Raw genomic sequence first — 14,712 nt, forward strand, 5'->3', positions numbered from 1 at the left:
GTCACCGGTCCAGGTTCCAGTGTGGTCTCAAAAAGAGTCTTAAAAACTGGTCTGAAGAGGTGCTAGTTCACTTCCTGAGTACTGCTGATACCTTTGAGCAAGACACCGAAACCACCCAGCTACTCCGGTGCTCCCTCTCAGTGTGCCGACATCTCTCCATGAGTGCAGGATGTATGTGTGTGTGTGTGTGTGTGTGTGTGTGTGTGTGTGTGTGTGTGTGTGTGTCTGTGTCCTCGTGGGATTGATAGAGTCTATCTTCTTTTTTTTATCAGCAGCTGTTATCGCCGTAGCAACCGTTGGTTACCTCTCTGCACTTTCAGGAAGGACTAAACGGTTGCAGGAAAATCTCTGGATCCAGATTAACAGCATCGGGTTATTTTCACGTATCTTTCCTATATAAAGCTGTTTACGTCTCCCTCCATGGGACTCTGGTATTTGCGGCCGTGAGCCGATTTGAAAGGAGTCGTCTTTAGTGATGTATGTCTTCCTGCCAGCGTTGGTTGGGGGGGTTCCTCTCTCCATCCGCACGCAGACTATAAATAAAAGCACTCGGCGTCCTTGACTGGACGAGCTTGGCCGTACGGCAGAGTGCTGGATGGTGGGCGGTGAAAGTGTTGACGCTGTGGGGATCAATGTGGGGATTGTTCTGAAGTGTTTTAATGCAACATTCAGCGGGGAGATTGAAAGCCCTCCTCTTTTGTCTCCTTTAAAGCCGTTTGCCCTGAAATAAGCCGGCAGCGCTCTGTAATTCAAACTGACAAAATGTCACTAAAGTGGCATTAAAGCTACTAAACTCTGCCATTATGCCTTTCCTCCGTGTTGCTGTGGCAGCGTGGACATGCTGGCACACGTTTGACTTTACATTTCACTTCCAGATGAAGGATTTACTCGACGTCTTCACCGTGCAGCCCTCCTGCACCCGTCTCCTCAGGAGAGACTCTGACAGGCTCCGACACCTCTGACAGCCAGGTGCTTATTCAATCATAATAGGCTTTGCTTTGCATTCAGACCAACTTTAGGACTTTGAGACACTTTTCAAATCCCTGCATCTCTGCCTGCTGTAATCTATTGGTGGGAGGAAAGAAGTTTATTCTCTTTGCAAAGAATAGAAGTGAAAAGGCATCTTTTTAGACGTTGCAGTGGGCTCAGAGGATTGTAGCTTTGAGAACAAAAACCAGGCTTACCTTTAATTCCAGCAGCCTGCGGAGCGAGGACGACCAGCAGCATGAGCCCAAATTCCCAAAGCATTGTGGTGGATGAGTTCCCAAAATATCAATAAATCCAGCAGGCAGGCCAACAGGCAGGCCAACAGGCAGGCCAACAGGCAGGCAGGCAGGGCGAGGGGAGGTGGGAGGGGGCGTCGTCTAGGTCAGGTGGAGCTCATGGGTGCAGCAGGTTAACTTTGCATGCACACCTCGGATCATTCAGGGCCCTGATCTACTGCAGAGACGCTCCCGATCAAGTGTCCAGGATGTGCTTCTGATGCGGGGAAGGCGTTCCCGTCCTTCCCAAGGGGGGGGGAGGGGGGATTGTGGGACATTAAGAGCTGTTAAGTGTGGCACGAGTGACGAGGTTAAAAAAGTAGGCACCGTTTCGGGAATAATCTGTTTATCTACTGCTCAGACATAATCCTGCTTTGCCCCGTGGCCCTCGCAGTGCTGGCGTCATCCTGTTAGTGGCTTTCTGGGGGCATCTGTCAACCACAGCTACCAGTTCAAACAGCACACGCCCCCCCCCCCCCCCCCGCTGCCTCTGAGCACTGGGGTTTCCCCCACAGTTTAGTATTCTTAGCAGGCCTGGAAAGCAGCGTGGAGGGGACTCGACCCAGCGCTCCAGTGAAACCAATAAAAGTCCCACGACTGGATGGCGTGGACAGCTCCTGTAACGCGCACGCTCTCTACTTATCCAGTAAAGTCCCATCCTCAGCTCAGCAGCAGCCTGATGCTGGTTACTGGTCTGAAACACGTGCGTTCAGATTACAGGTGATCCAGGCATCACGTATGATAGTCAAACTTATTTTTCATCAAGTACAGATTTTAAGTTTGTCTTTTAAGACCTGTACAGCTGATTTTATCCCTTTTTATCTTCATTGTTTTAAAATCAAATTAAAAAGGGATGTTAAGGATCCCGCTGTGTTCGGATGCAGACGCAGTCCTGACACAAACCGTGATATTGCAGTCTCAATCTGAGGGGAATAAATGAATACGTAAATCCCCCGTCGAATGTACTTTCATGCTTTTGTTTTAAATCCCATAAGTCCAGAAGCTTACGGCATCTCAGGCTTTAACTCCCCGAGGAATCAGCAGACAAAAGATGTTTGCTTCACGACCTAAAGAACCTTTAATGGAGAAATCTGGGTCGCCTCGTATTAGTCGTATTTTAAGTCAATAGAGAGAGGAAGTTTGTAGATTAATCTCAACATTTACTTTCACTTTATAGTTTGCATTTCACAAAGTTGAAATCAAATTATTTCATATTTATTTCAGTCCCTCTTGTTTAGTTTCTGAAGGAAAATAACTTGTTAAAGTAGCATTCCCTCAGTGCTCCATCTGCACCTCCTCCCCTCTGTGCTCCCTCTAAAGCCACGCCCCCTCCCCTCTGTGCTCCCTCTAAAGCCACGCCCCCTCCCCTCTGTGCTCCCTCTAAAGCCACGCCCCTCCCCTCTGTGCTCCCTCTAAAGCCACGCCCCCTCCCCCCTCTGTGCTCCCTCTAAAGCCACGCCCCTCCCCTCTGTGCTCCCTCTAAAGCCACGCCCCTCCCCTCTGTGCTCCCTCTAAAGCCACGCCCCTCACTCACAAGCACAAGTGACATTGGTCCAGAAGTGGATATCACTTCATGTCATGTCTTATTTACAGATGATGGATTTTCTTTGCTCCTTTTTTCAGAGCACAGGAGTTCTTATTTTTGGATCAAGGACCTAAAGACAATTTCAACCAGAATCTTAAAAAGCAGATCTGCAGAATATGACTAAGCATGCACTCACACCAGGCCATCTGTACATGATTCACCCTGTACAGTGTTGGATGCTTAGGCTTGGTACACTTCCTCAGCCCTGGCACGCTTCGAAGGTGTGCTTTGGCATGGTAGAGTTCATACACAAGCAAGAGCACAGGTAGTCAACACGCCCCAGACTCTGCCTGAAACAGTTCATTTCAGCTCTCTTTAAGCCAGCCTGTTAATGCTCATTGATTTAATCTTGAACTCATGTAAATTAATTTGTGACTAAATGTTCTCTCTCTGTAACAGGATGAATCAGAGCATTCAAATGTGTGTCAAACTTCATGTCCCTGTAACACCTCTGCACACAGCCTCACTCCCGCAGGAGGATGAAATGTGGAGGGAGGCTGATGAGGTCAGTGTGCCGTGTCTCTTTGAGGATTTGCAGCAGAAATAAGACTGTGGATTTGCTCTGCTCACAGGAGGACGGACCACTGACTGACCCCCCTCCCCCGTTGTTTCCCAGAGACGCAGAGAGGCCGCGGCTCTTCACTCTGTTCGTCTCCAAAGGTGTGGCTTCTGAAGAGAAGACGACCTCATTGATGTGAACAAGTGGGGGAAAGTTGAAGGCATAAGCTTATTGTAGGTCAGTTGAAGCTCAGAAAAAAACCAGTTTGGATGAATGTGCAGAGCGGAGCAAAGGAAGATTAGATATTGCTTTTAATCTCTAATCCGGTGGCTGGTTGTTGGTCCAACTCTGTCCTGTTTGTCTTACTGTGTGCAGCATCTGCAGCAGCAGGGGCACTCACAGTTACATCAGTAGTGATAGTAGTAGTGTAGTAGTAGTAGTACTAGTGACAGTAATACCTGTAGTAGTGATAGTATGACCTGTAGTAGTGATAGTATGACCTGTAGTAGTGATAGTATGACCTGTAGTAGTGTTAGTATGACCTGTAGTAGTGATAGTATGACCTGTAGTAGTGATAGTATGACCTGTAGTAGTGTTAGTATGACCTGTAGTAGTGATAGTATGACCTGTAGTAGTGTTAGTATGACCTGTAGTAGTGTTAGTATGACCTGTAGTAGTGATAGTATGACCTGTAGTAGTGTTAGTATGACCTGTAGTAGTGTTAGTATGACCTGTAGTAGTGATAGTATGACCTGTAGTAGTGATGGTATGACCTGTAGTAGTGATAGTGTGACCTGTAGTAGTGATGGTATGACCTGTAGTAGTGATAGTATGACCTGTAGTAGTGATGGTATGACCTGTAGTAGTGTTAGTATGACCTGTAGTAGTGATAGTATGACCTGTAGTAGTGTTAGTATGACCTGTAGTAGTGATGGTATGACCTGTAGTAGTGATGGTATGACCTGTAGTAGTGATAGTATGACCTGTAGTAGTGATAGTATGACCTGTAGTAGTGATAGTATGACCTGTAGTAGTGATGGTATGACCTGTAGTAGTGATGGTATGATCTGTAGTAGTGATAGTATGACCTGTAGTAGTGTTAGTATGACCTGTAGTAGTGATGGTATGACCTGTAGTAGTGATGGTATGACCTGTAGTAGTGATAGTATGACCTGTAGTAGTGATAGTATGACCTGTAGTAGTGATAGTATGACCTGTAGTAGTGATGGTATGACCTGTAGTAGTGATAGTATGACCTGTAGTATGACCTGTAGTAGTGATGGTATGACCTGTAGTAGTGATGGTATGACCTGTAGTAGTGATAGTGTGACCTGTAGTAGTGATAGTATGACCTGTAGTAGTGATGGTTTGACCTGTAGTAGTGATAGTATGACCTGTAGTAGTGATGGTATGACCTGTAGTAGTGATAGTATGACCTGTAGTAGTGATAGTATGACCTGTAGTAGTGATGGTATGACCTGTAGTAGTGATAGTATGACCTGTAGTAGTGATAGTATGACCTGTAGTAGTGTTAGTATGACCTGTAGTAGTGATGGTATGACCTGTAGTAGTGATGGTATGACCTGTAGTAGTGATAGTGTGACCTGTAGTAGTGATGGTATGACCTGTAGTAGTGATGGTATGACCTGTAGTAGTGATGGTATGACCTGTAGTAGTGATGGTTTGACCTGTAGTAGTGATAGTATGACCTGTAGTAGTGATGGTATGACCTGTAGTAGTGATGGTATGACCTGTAGTAGTGATGGTATGACCTGTAGTAGTGATGGTATGACCTGTAGTAGTGATAGTATGACCTGTAGTAGTGATGGTATGACCTGTAGTAGTGATGGTATGACCTGTAGTAGTGATAGTGTGACCTGTAGTAGTGATGGTATGACCTGTAGTAGTGATGGTATGACCTGTAGTAGTGATAGTATGACCTGTAGTAGTGATAGTATGACCTGTAGTATGACCTGTAGTAGTGATGGTATGACCTGTAGTAGTGATGGTATGACCTGTAGTAGTGATAGTGTGACCTGTAGTAGTGATGGTATGACCTGTAGTAGTGATGGTATGACCTGTAGTAGTGATAGTGTGACCTGTAGTAGTGAGAGTATGACCTGTAGTAGTGATGGTATGACCTGTAGTAGTGATAGTATGACCTGTAGTAGTGATGGTATGACCTGTAGTAGTGATAGTATGACCTGTAGTAGTGATGGTTTGACCTGTAGTAGTGCTAGTACGACCTGTAGTAGTGATAGTTTGACCTGCTGGAGTCTAGACCCTGGAGGTGGTGGTGATACCCCCTGATGGAGTCTAGACCCTGGAGGTAGTGGTGATACCCCCTGATAGAGTCTAGACCCTGGAGGTGGTGGTGATACCCCCTGATGGAGTCTAGACCCTGGAGGTGATGGGGATACCCTCCTGATGGAGTCTAGACCCTGGAGGTGGTGGTGATACCCCCTGTTGGAGTCTAGACCCTGGAGGTGGTGGTGATACCCCCTGATGGAGTCTAGACCCTGGAGGTGATGGTGATATCCCCTGATGGAGTCTAGACCCTGAAAGTGGTGGTGATACCCCCTGCTGGAGTCTAGACCCTGGAGGTGATGGTGATACCCCCTGCTGGAGTCTAGACCCTGGAGGTGATGGTGATATCCCCTGATGGAGTCTAGACCCTGAAAGTGGTGGTGATACCCCCTGATGGAGTCTAGACCCTGGAGGTGGTGGTTTTAGGAGGATGTGATGTCAACAAAAGTTTGACATTTGAGGAGCCATCAGTCAACTCTGTGGTCTCAAAGGATTCTGACAGATCAGAAATGAATCTCGTCGTATAGTTTGAATCATTCACTGTTTAAATCTGACTGTTAGCTAGAAGCAGATTTTAGCCCCACTATTAAACCTGGACCCTTTTATAACCCTGTTGCTTCTACTCTTCATGTGAAAAGAAGCATTTATGGCTCTTGTGTTTGACGCTAAGCGTGTCCTCAGCTGAAACCACAATGAGGGCTTTTCTTTCACAGAAAGCCAGACGAGAATGACAGATAATCCAGTTAATTTAGTCTGTCGAGCCGCTCTGTTTAACCTTTCACCGCTATAAATAATCCTGCAGACACCCCCCTGCACACGTCTCCTCTGACAACAAGACAAATAGAGGATCACAACCTCGACTTTGAGGCCACGTTTCCAGCAGGCGGTCTGGTCCAGTACAGTCTGGTACGATAAACCCTGATCTTGCTTACGTACCCTTACGCCCCGTGTACACCTAGCATTTGCGCTGGCAGTGCTAGCTTGAAGCGTTTATATTATTTTTTGGTTGAAATCCATACTTGAAATATAGAGGTCTATTGAATCATTCACAATGTGCCAGACGGATGTAAGGATTGTAGAGATGTTGCATCGTGTGTCGTCATACATCATGTCTCGACACGTGTCGTAAGCGCCTTTTTAAGTGTATTCTGTTATCATCCGCTGTTGAACTCTGACGACTTCCTCAACATTCAGACGGAGCGCTGAAGAGGGAAGTTATCTGACAAATCCTTTTCCTACTTTTCTCACACTCCATGACCTTGTGAGAGGAGAATCACTAAGCCATCTGAGTCTCCTGTGACGTGTTAAAAAGTCTTTTTACAAGTCGAAAACCAGGTTTGACGAGCCGGCAGCTCGATGCCTCGGGGTAATGAAACAGCAGTGTGAGTTCAGCTTTCCATTACAAACGCCTGCACATGAATAGGATCACATTGTGCACTCGATGTGAAGATGGACAGGCTCACTTTTTAAGCTTTACGACATAAAGCTGCACCTGATCCTTCAAGCTGGAGGAGCTGCTATCCTCATTTCATTTAGGACGTCATTTAAACTGATCACTCTCTCATTAACACACACAACCTACCCTTCATACACACTGTGTGTAGACAGATCATTTAACTTGATGAAGTTGGCAGCACATTTCCCTCAGGTCCAGACCTGCACACTCAGAGGAGCCTCAGCCTGTATTAACCTGACAGATCAACAGTCAGAGCAAACTGAACTCTGCAGACAGAATCAACACTGAAGGTTTGTTTACCGGCTGTGACTGCAGGACTCAGTGTGTGTGCTGAGGATGACACGGGTCACTCTGTCCCTGCTGCCCCCGAGTCTTTAAACCACCACCTACTTTATACCATAATTTAAGAGGACATAATGTCCTTATTACTGCAGGGTTTATCTGGAGGTACCCAGGGTTTCAACATTTTAAGAATCAAGTATTACTCATTAAAGAGATGGAACTGATCTGATCTGAAATCTGTGTCTGATTCGATATTGATTTAACTTAAACACTGGATATCCGACTGACCAATCAAGCCAATCAAGAAAGATGGTTGGAGACTTTGGGAAAGAAAGCTGCTCAAACTAGGATCAATGTTGGAGATGCTTTTGAAACATGGAGAGAGGTTAGAACGCAGAAAGCTTTACAGACCCATGCAGAGCTGGCTAAACACTGAAGCTACAGTGTCCACCACATGCAGAGCTGGCTAAACACTGAAGCTACAGTGTCCACCACATGCAGAGCTGGCTAAACACTGAAGCTACAGTGTCCACCACATGCAGAGCTGGCTAAACACTGAAGCTACAGTGTCCACCACATGCAGAGTTGGCTAAACGCTGAAGCTACAGTGTCCACCACATGCAGAGCTGGCTAAACACTGAAGCTACAGTGTCCACCACATGCAGAGCTGGCTAAACACTGAAGGTACTGTGTCCACCACATGCAGAGCTGGCTAAACACTGAAGCTACAGTGTCCACCACATGCAGAGCTGGCTAAACACTGAAGCTACAGTGTCCACCACATGCAGAGCTGGCTATACACTGAAGCTACAGTGTCCACCACATGCAGAGCTGGCTATACACTGAAGCTACAGTTTCCACCACATGCAGAGCTGGTTAAACACTGAAGCTACAGTGTCCACCACATGCAAAGCTGGCTAAACGCTGAAGCTACAGTGTCCACCACATGCAAAGCTGGCTAAACACTGAAGCTACAGTGTCCACCACATGCAGAGCTGTGTGAGCATCCACTCTCGAGAGGAGGGGGCGTCTTTAAACGTAATCAAATCAAGCTTCAGTCGACCTCCACAGGAAAACATTTGTCAGATGAAACATTGGCAGAGAGAACAGGCTTATAAAAAAATAACCAAAAAATCCTTTTTAATTCAATTTAACTATTGATGAAGAGGAAGCAGAGGTGTTAATTGTCAGCAGATGTCATGTATCTAATGGATGTGGCCATTGTTTTGGCTGTCATGAAGCTTCATGTTATCACAAAGACGGATGTGTCACACAGTCAGGATGAACGCCTCTGCTTCACAGTTTAACGGGGGAGTCCCTGAAAACATTTTTCCAGGATCCGCTTTGTGCTTGTTTCTATTTTCTACCAGCGTACACAACCTTCACCATGATGCACAGTTCTTCTCCCTGTTTTAACCACTTTATCTACGAGCACATGAACGCATCACACGACCCATCAGACCTGCTTTCATTAAGACAGAATCTGGTCGAGTCGTTTGCAAAGTACGATAAGTGTGTAATGAGGTCATACATGCACTCAAATGGACTCCTGCTTTCAACACACAGTACATGTCTGTAATGAAAGGGGAAGCGAAGTGAAGACACCGTCATCGCAGTTATGCCCCACTGATCATTTACATCATTAGTCGCCTCCCTAACCAAAGAACCAAACAACAACAAGCACACATCGGCTCGTTGTTCCCAACCCACATACGTCCTAACTGGGTGTTTTATTCTGAAAGTTTCTGGGATTCAGACTCTCTGAGTTCCTGTCCTGTTCGAACCTTTCTGGGGTAAACTGATGGGCCGTGCTGCAGCAGCCCCGGTCTCACAGTCTGCGTACAAACAACACAACGTTACACTTTCAAATTGCCAGTTTGCGTGCATGTGATACGCCAATCCACGCTTGACCTCTCAACGTCATGACGTCACCAGCGCAGTAAAGTGAAATGTCCTGTTATTTGTTCGCAGATGTACGATACCGGGCAGGTTGGAATTTAGCAGTGAGGAGTAGAAGCAGACCGATTCTTCATTTGGATTAAAATCATATAAATTAACAGACTTAAATGTGTTAATTATGAGACGTTTGATGAACAGTGAAAAGAATCTGCAGAGTCTCGGTTAATTATGACGTCTCAGACTTTAATAATCAGCGTGATGGAGCCTCGTCTGTTGTCTTATTTGAAAGTTTAATTGAGCATGTAATGAACTTATGAATCCTGGAGAGGAAATTACTCAATTAGCTATAAATGAAGCCCCAGAGTGTACAGCAGGGAGTACAGACAGGATACAGTATGTGTTATTGTGAGCAGAGGAAGCGTTCACAAACGTGAAGAGGACAAATGTTCTGATGTGTTTCATGACGCACGGCCGGGATGAATTGAATTCCCTCTTCAGCGGCGCTTCATCTCCGCGCTCCGGGGCTCGAGGCTGAACATTTCTAATGACGCTGGTGAATCCTCCATTCTGTTTGATTTGAGGAAGTCAAAGGGTTTCTCTCTGCAGGCTCGTGGCAGGAGCTGAAGATTGATTGGCTCATACTGGAAGCTGACACCTGACATCAGTTGTTCATTTCTGTCGGGTTCTCGGGCAGCGGCGGCTCCATGATGAGGTTTCAGTCTCAGTAGGTTTCTTTTGTCTTTTCAGCTTAAGTGACTTTCATTTCTTTTCCCGTTATTTGGGGTGTTTTAACATTTATTTTATTGGACGGTAGATCTGAAACTGGGGACGGTCGGGTCAGCCATGCAGGAAAGAAGCGAGCGGTCAGAACCCACGCTGCCCGCTCACAAGACAATAACCTCTGAGTGTAGGTCCTGACCTGGGGCTTTCAGTTCTGTCTTGGGCTCTTTGACCTTTATAGTGGAGACAGGACAGAGGACAGAGAGGGAAATCAGGGCGGTAGAGACAGTGGGGAATGATATGCAGAGCACACAAACTCACAGCAGCATCGGCAGCCTGAAAGCAGAGACCACTGAGCTTCACTCAGATTTATTTGTTTGTGCTGCGAATCAGCATGTTTGGCCTCGACCGTGACAGAGAATCCCGAGTAAAGCCACTTAGCAGGTGAGCCAACTAACATTCAAACTCAAAGGCCGTGAATAAACCTCGGTAAAAAAAAAAAAATAAAAGAGCCCAGCAGTTCAAACGTGTCGGAGTCCTGTGTCCACTACAGCCAGAGGACGCTGTGAGATCTGAGTCATACGCCTGAGGCCCAATGTCAGCCTGTTGCACGTCGTTAGCCATGCAACAGTTTTTAGCTCGCCGAGGTGACGGCGAGTGAAAAACAAATCAGCTCACTTCTGTCGACAACATGAAGATAAAAGGGACCTGAGTTCGAAACAACCTGTGAAGCTCCAACTGACTAAACTCTGAGAGGCGTGAAAGGCCGTGCATGTTTTCAGCTCCCAGACGGGTTCATGTTTTAGCGACTCGTACGAGCAGCTGCATGAAGCCCTCAGCGCCTCTGACGGGGAGAGAACGAGTCAGCGCAGGACTCACACCTGCTCTTCATCAGAGACAAGCTGACCCCGAAACTCAACCAGCACAAACAAACATTACTCATGCCCTTCTTCCTTTTTTTTTTTTAAAGTCAAAATTCAAACGTGGAGCGTTGACTTCTTTCCATAAATCACTTCAAATTAAAATACAGTGCCCTTTAAGTAGCTCGGCTCTCTTAAAGGTTTTCATTTGCATGCAGTTACTTGACATTTTAAGGAGCAGCAGACATCCAGCTTTTTCTTTAACAATGTAGTTTTACAAATCCAAGAATATCCAGCTTTGACCAGTTTCACTGCCAGCTCCAAAACAAGTCAACAAGCAGCAGCTTTAAACATCTCAATGATTACATCCACGGCTCCTTGCAGACAGGCTGAACCCTCCTGGCCAATCAGTGAGCAGCATCCTCTCAGGAAATGAATTGTACTTAAACACCCACAATGCCTCCAAATCAAAACAAACCGGACGAGGCCGGTTCGAGTAACGCGCCTTTCAAACGTGAACTTGTGTTAAATTGTTGACATTATTTACTGAGCCGTCTTGCAGATCACATCCGAGTGGGCGTGTCGATAACATGCTGAACCAATCAGAACAAAAGCAGAAAAGTGCGGCGTGTTAGCGAAGAGGTCGTCGGTGTTTTGTTTCGGTCACCTAGCAACACGCTCGTCGGTGTGCTCCCCCCCCCCCCCCCCCCCCCTGCTCTGAGCCCGACCCCTCAGGAAGCACGCCTCCAACTCCCTGACGTGAACCACAAACGAAACACATAATTAAAATGCATTAAAAAAAAAAGGTTGATGAGAATGTAAATATCTCAGGGCAACACTTAATTCCACCGCAGAAAAAAAAAAAAGATTAATGGAAGCTCGTTTTTTTACTTTTTAACAAGAGTCACCTTCATGAAACATCATTAAAAGTCAGTCCTCCATTTCATTCTCGCCAGTATCTCCCTCATTATTTAGAACTGCAAAAAGGTTAAATTACAAATTTAAATGTAAGCGAACACAAAGTGACGGTGTCCGGCGGACTTAATGAGGACTCGACTCTCAGGGCTACAAACACAAAGGTCATTTTGTTTTTATATTTCTCCTAACAGAAGAGAAAGCACCTGTTCAAAGAGTGATGATGATTAGATCTCTTTGTACAGACTGACTCCTCGGACTTCTTGTTGAGAGCTGCTTCAGTTTGTTTCCTCTTGATTCAGAGAAATGTTAAATGTCTGTGAGTTGAACGTTGACCTATTCTACTGATCCTCATCTTAAAATCATATATATATATATATAGTGTCAGCACAGCGCTGGACGGACAGATCAAACGAGGGCCCACTTTGAGATCATGAGGTTAACGTGTGTTGGAGTAATCCCAGGATGAGTCTGTAGAGGGCGCTAAGCAGCTAGTTCTGCAAATCACGCCACAGTTCCACCAGATGAAACCAAGACGTCTTCAAGCCTCTACGTGAGCTTCGAGAAACCTCTTACATACTCTCCCCTGGCAGCCCTGCAGCGTTCTGCCCCCCCCTGAAGGTTTCCATAGGAACAGCCCAATCAGAAGAGAGTATGCACTTTGCGACGGAGGGCCTTAAAGCTGAAGCAGCTGAACGTTGATGTGACGCCATCTAAAGGTTTCACACACTGGCAGCACGGAAGGTGAATATGAGATCTTTAAAGATCACCTGCCTGCAGTCAGTCACTCAGGACTCTGCTCCACTGTGCCTGCCAGCCATGCCCACCAATCAGCCAACTCACCTGTGCACTCACCTGCCTCTCATCCACAATGCTCTCTCCCTTCCTCTCCTTAATGCCAGTAAATCCAGTCAAAGCATCTCCAGCTTGTCATTACTCAGAGGCTGAAGAATTACAGAGCAGGAGAAGATCACTATCCTAGTTAGACCCAGTCCTGCTCAGGAGGGGGAGGGGGGGGAGGGGGGGCATTTAGGTGTCTGCATGCTCGCTGTCATTATGCTTCCAGCTGTTAGACAGGAATTTAATGAGACATTATCTGCAGGAGGAAGTCGACTGAAGAGCTTTAAAAGTAGAACAATCATCGAGTGCATTTACAGCACAGCACCGAGCCGAACAAGGAACGACTCGCCGCTTCTCTCTGCAAGGAAGGTGACATTTTGTCGATTAACCCCCGAATAAAAATAAAAACATAAAAAATCAGTTCAGAAGCGCATTCCTTAAAGCTCAGTGTGCTTTACACTGAAGTTTAAAACATGGGAATAAGCGGCACCAGTGGCCCAGTGGATATTGCACTCGCCCCGTGTTCGGAGGCATCCAAACAGGCGACCTGGGTTTGAATCCCTGTTGATGCTTGCTTGTGTTTCATTAACTCTCTGATGCTCTGGATAAAAGAGTAAATGATGTCTCACTGCAGATCTTGAATTTGTTGGAAAACGTTCCTGAAATCAGACGCGTTCCTTCTTAGTCTCTTTATTCGATCGTCTTGGGCTCCGGTGATTTTCCTCGTGTTTGCTCCCTTTTTGAGTTTTTGCTCCTCTTCCTTTTGGATTCAAAGGGAAGCCATGTTTTTTTTCCCGTGTTTTCTGTGTTGTCTGCAGGCTGATCCAGGATCTGTTAATCACTCGTCTGACAGAAGGTGTTCTTTGCTGTTTGCTTTCTTTTGCTGCCGTTTCAACCTGATCTCCTGTTAATACTTCAGCGGCTTCATTTGTTGTTGTTGTTGTTGTTGTTGTTGTTGTTTTTCTGGTCTCTAGATGACTTTCAGAACTCCACCTGTCCACCAGATGCCCTCAGACTTGTGCACTAATCATAGTCGACAACTCTAACTACACCTACTTACCTGTTCACATGTCCAAATCTTCCCCATCTGCTGACGCTCCTCCATCTCATTAGTGTGTCATTGTTGGTAACGAGCTCACCTGGCTGCAGCCCTCCAAGGTTCTTCAGCTTGATGGAGGTTCAGGTGTGTTCGTCATTTTTATAATTACCTAGAAGTCGGCCATCCATCCCAGAGACACATGCTGAGGCGGCAGAAGGTCGCAGATTCATCTCCAACCAGCCCGACTTCCCACCTGGGCTGGTTGCTGGAGGGGTGCCAGGTCACTTTCTGGGTACTGCTGAGGCGCCTTTGAGCAATGCACCGAGCAGCCAACAGCCCTGCCCTGCTGCACAGCTCCACTCAGACGTTTCTCCACTAGTGTGTGTGTGTGTGTGTGTGTGTGTGTGTGTGTGTGTGTGTAAATGAAAACGTTGTTAGATTTTTGATGCATATTTTTACGAGCTCTTTAATTTTTGTTTTGATGCATATTTTTTTTCTACACTTATATTTTTATCTATTTAATTTTTTTTGCACTGTGTGATTTGTCTCCTGCTTTGCTGCTGTAACACTTAAATGTAAATGTCTCCACTCGTGAGATGAATTAAGGATCATCTGATCTCTCTGGTCCCTCTACTTGTTACCTGTTCGTTTACATCCGTCTGGTTTCTCTTGGTAATAACTCGACACAGAGGGCAGTTTGGAGCTGGTGATCATTTTCTCAGTGGAAACAGGAAAACACTGATGACCTTGCCTTTTAATGGGAAGGATTTCAGCCTCTTTAAAAGGTTATTTGGAGGCACACAAAGAGCCGGTGTTACAGTCTGGGATCGTCTTGGTTAAAATCTGAAATCAGGAGTAACTAATGGGGTAAGAGGAAACCTTACAACCTCGCCTTCGCCTGAGTTACACAGGGGGAGAAGCTCCTGTTTCCTCCTTGATGGGTGGTGGAACCATCTTTGAAATACAAAACAAACCAAATCAATCTTCTCCTGCAACCAAAGAGTCCTCGGGCTCACGAGGAAGGATCAGACTTCTCCTCCCCACCCTG

At 46.1% G+C, this 14,712-nt stretch overlaps 1 protein-coding gene across 1 annotated transcript in view; it reads left to right on the forward strand.

The window, feature by feature from the left end:
• LOC306824784 (tripartite motif-containing protein 16-like) overlaps nucleotides 1-14,712 on the forward strand; it is a 103,020-nt gene that overhangs the window by 28,759 nt on the left and 59,549 nt on the right. The gene's annotated exons all lie outside the window — the stretch shown is intronic.

This window comes from Symphodus melops, assembly GCF_947650265.1.
Source record: "Symphodus melops genome assembly, chromosome: 1".
Classification (NCBI taxonomy): Eukaryota; Metazoa; Chordata; class Actinopteri; order Labriformes; family Labridae; genus Symphodus; species Symphodus melops.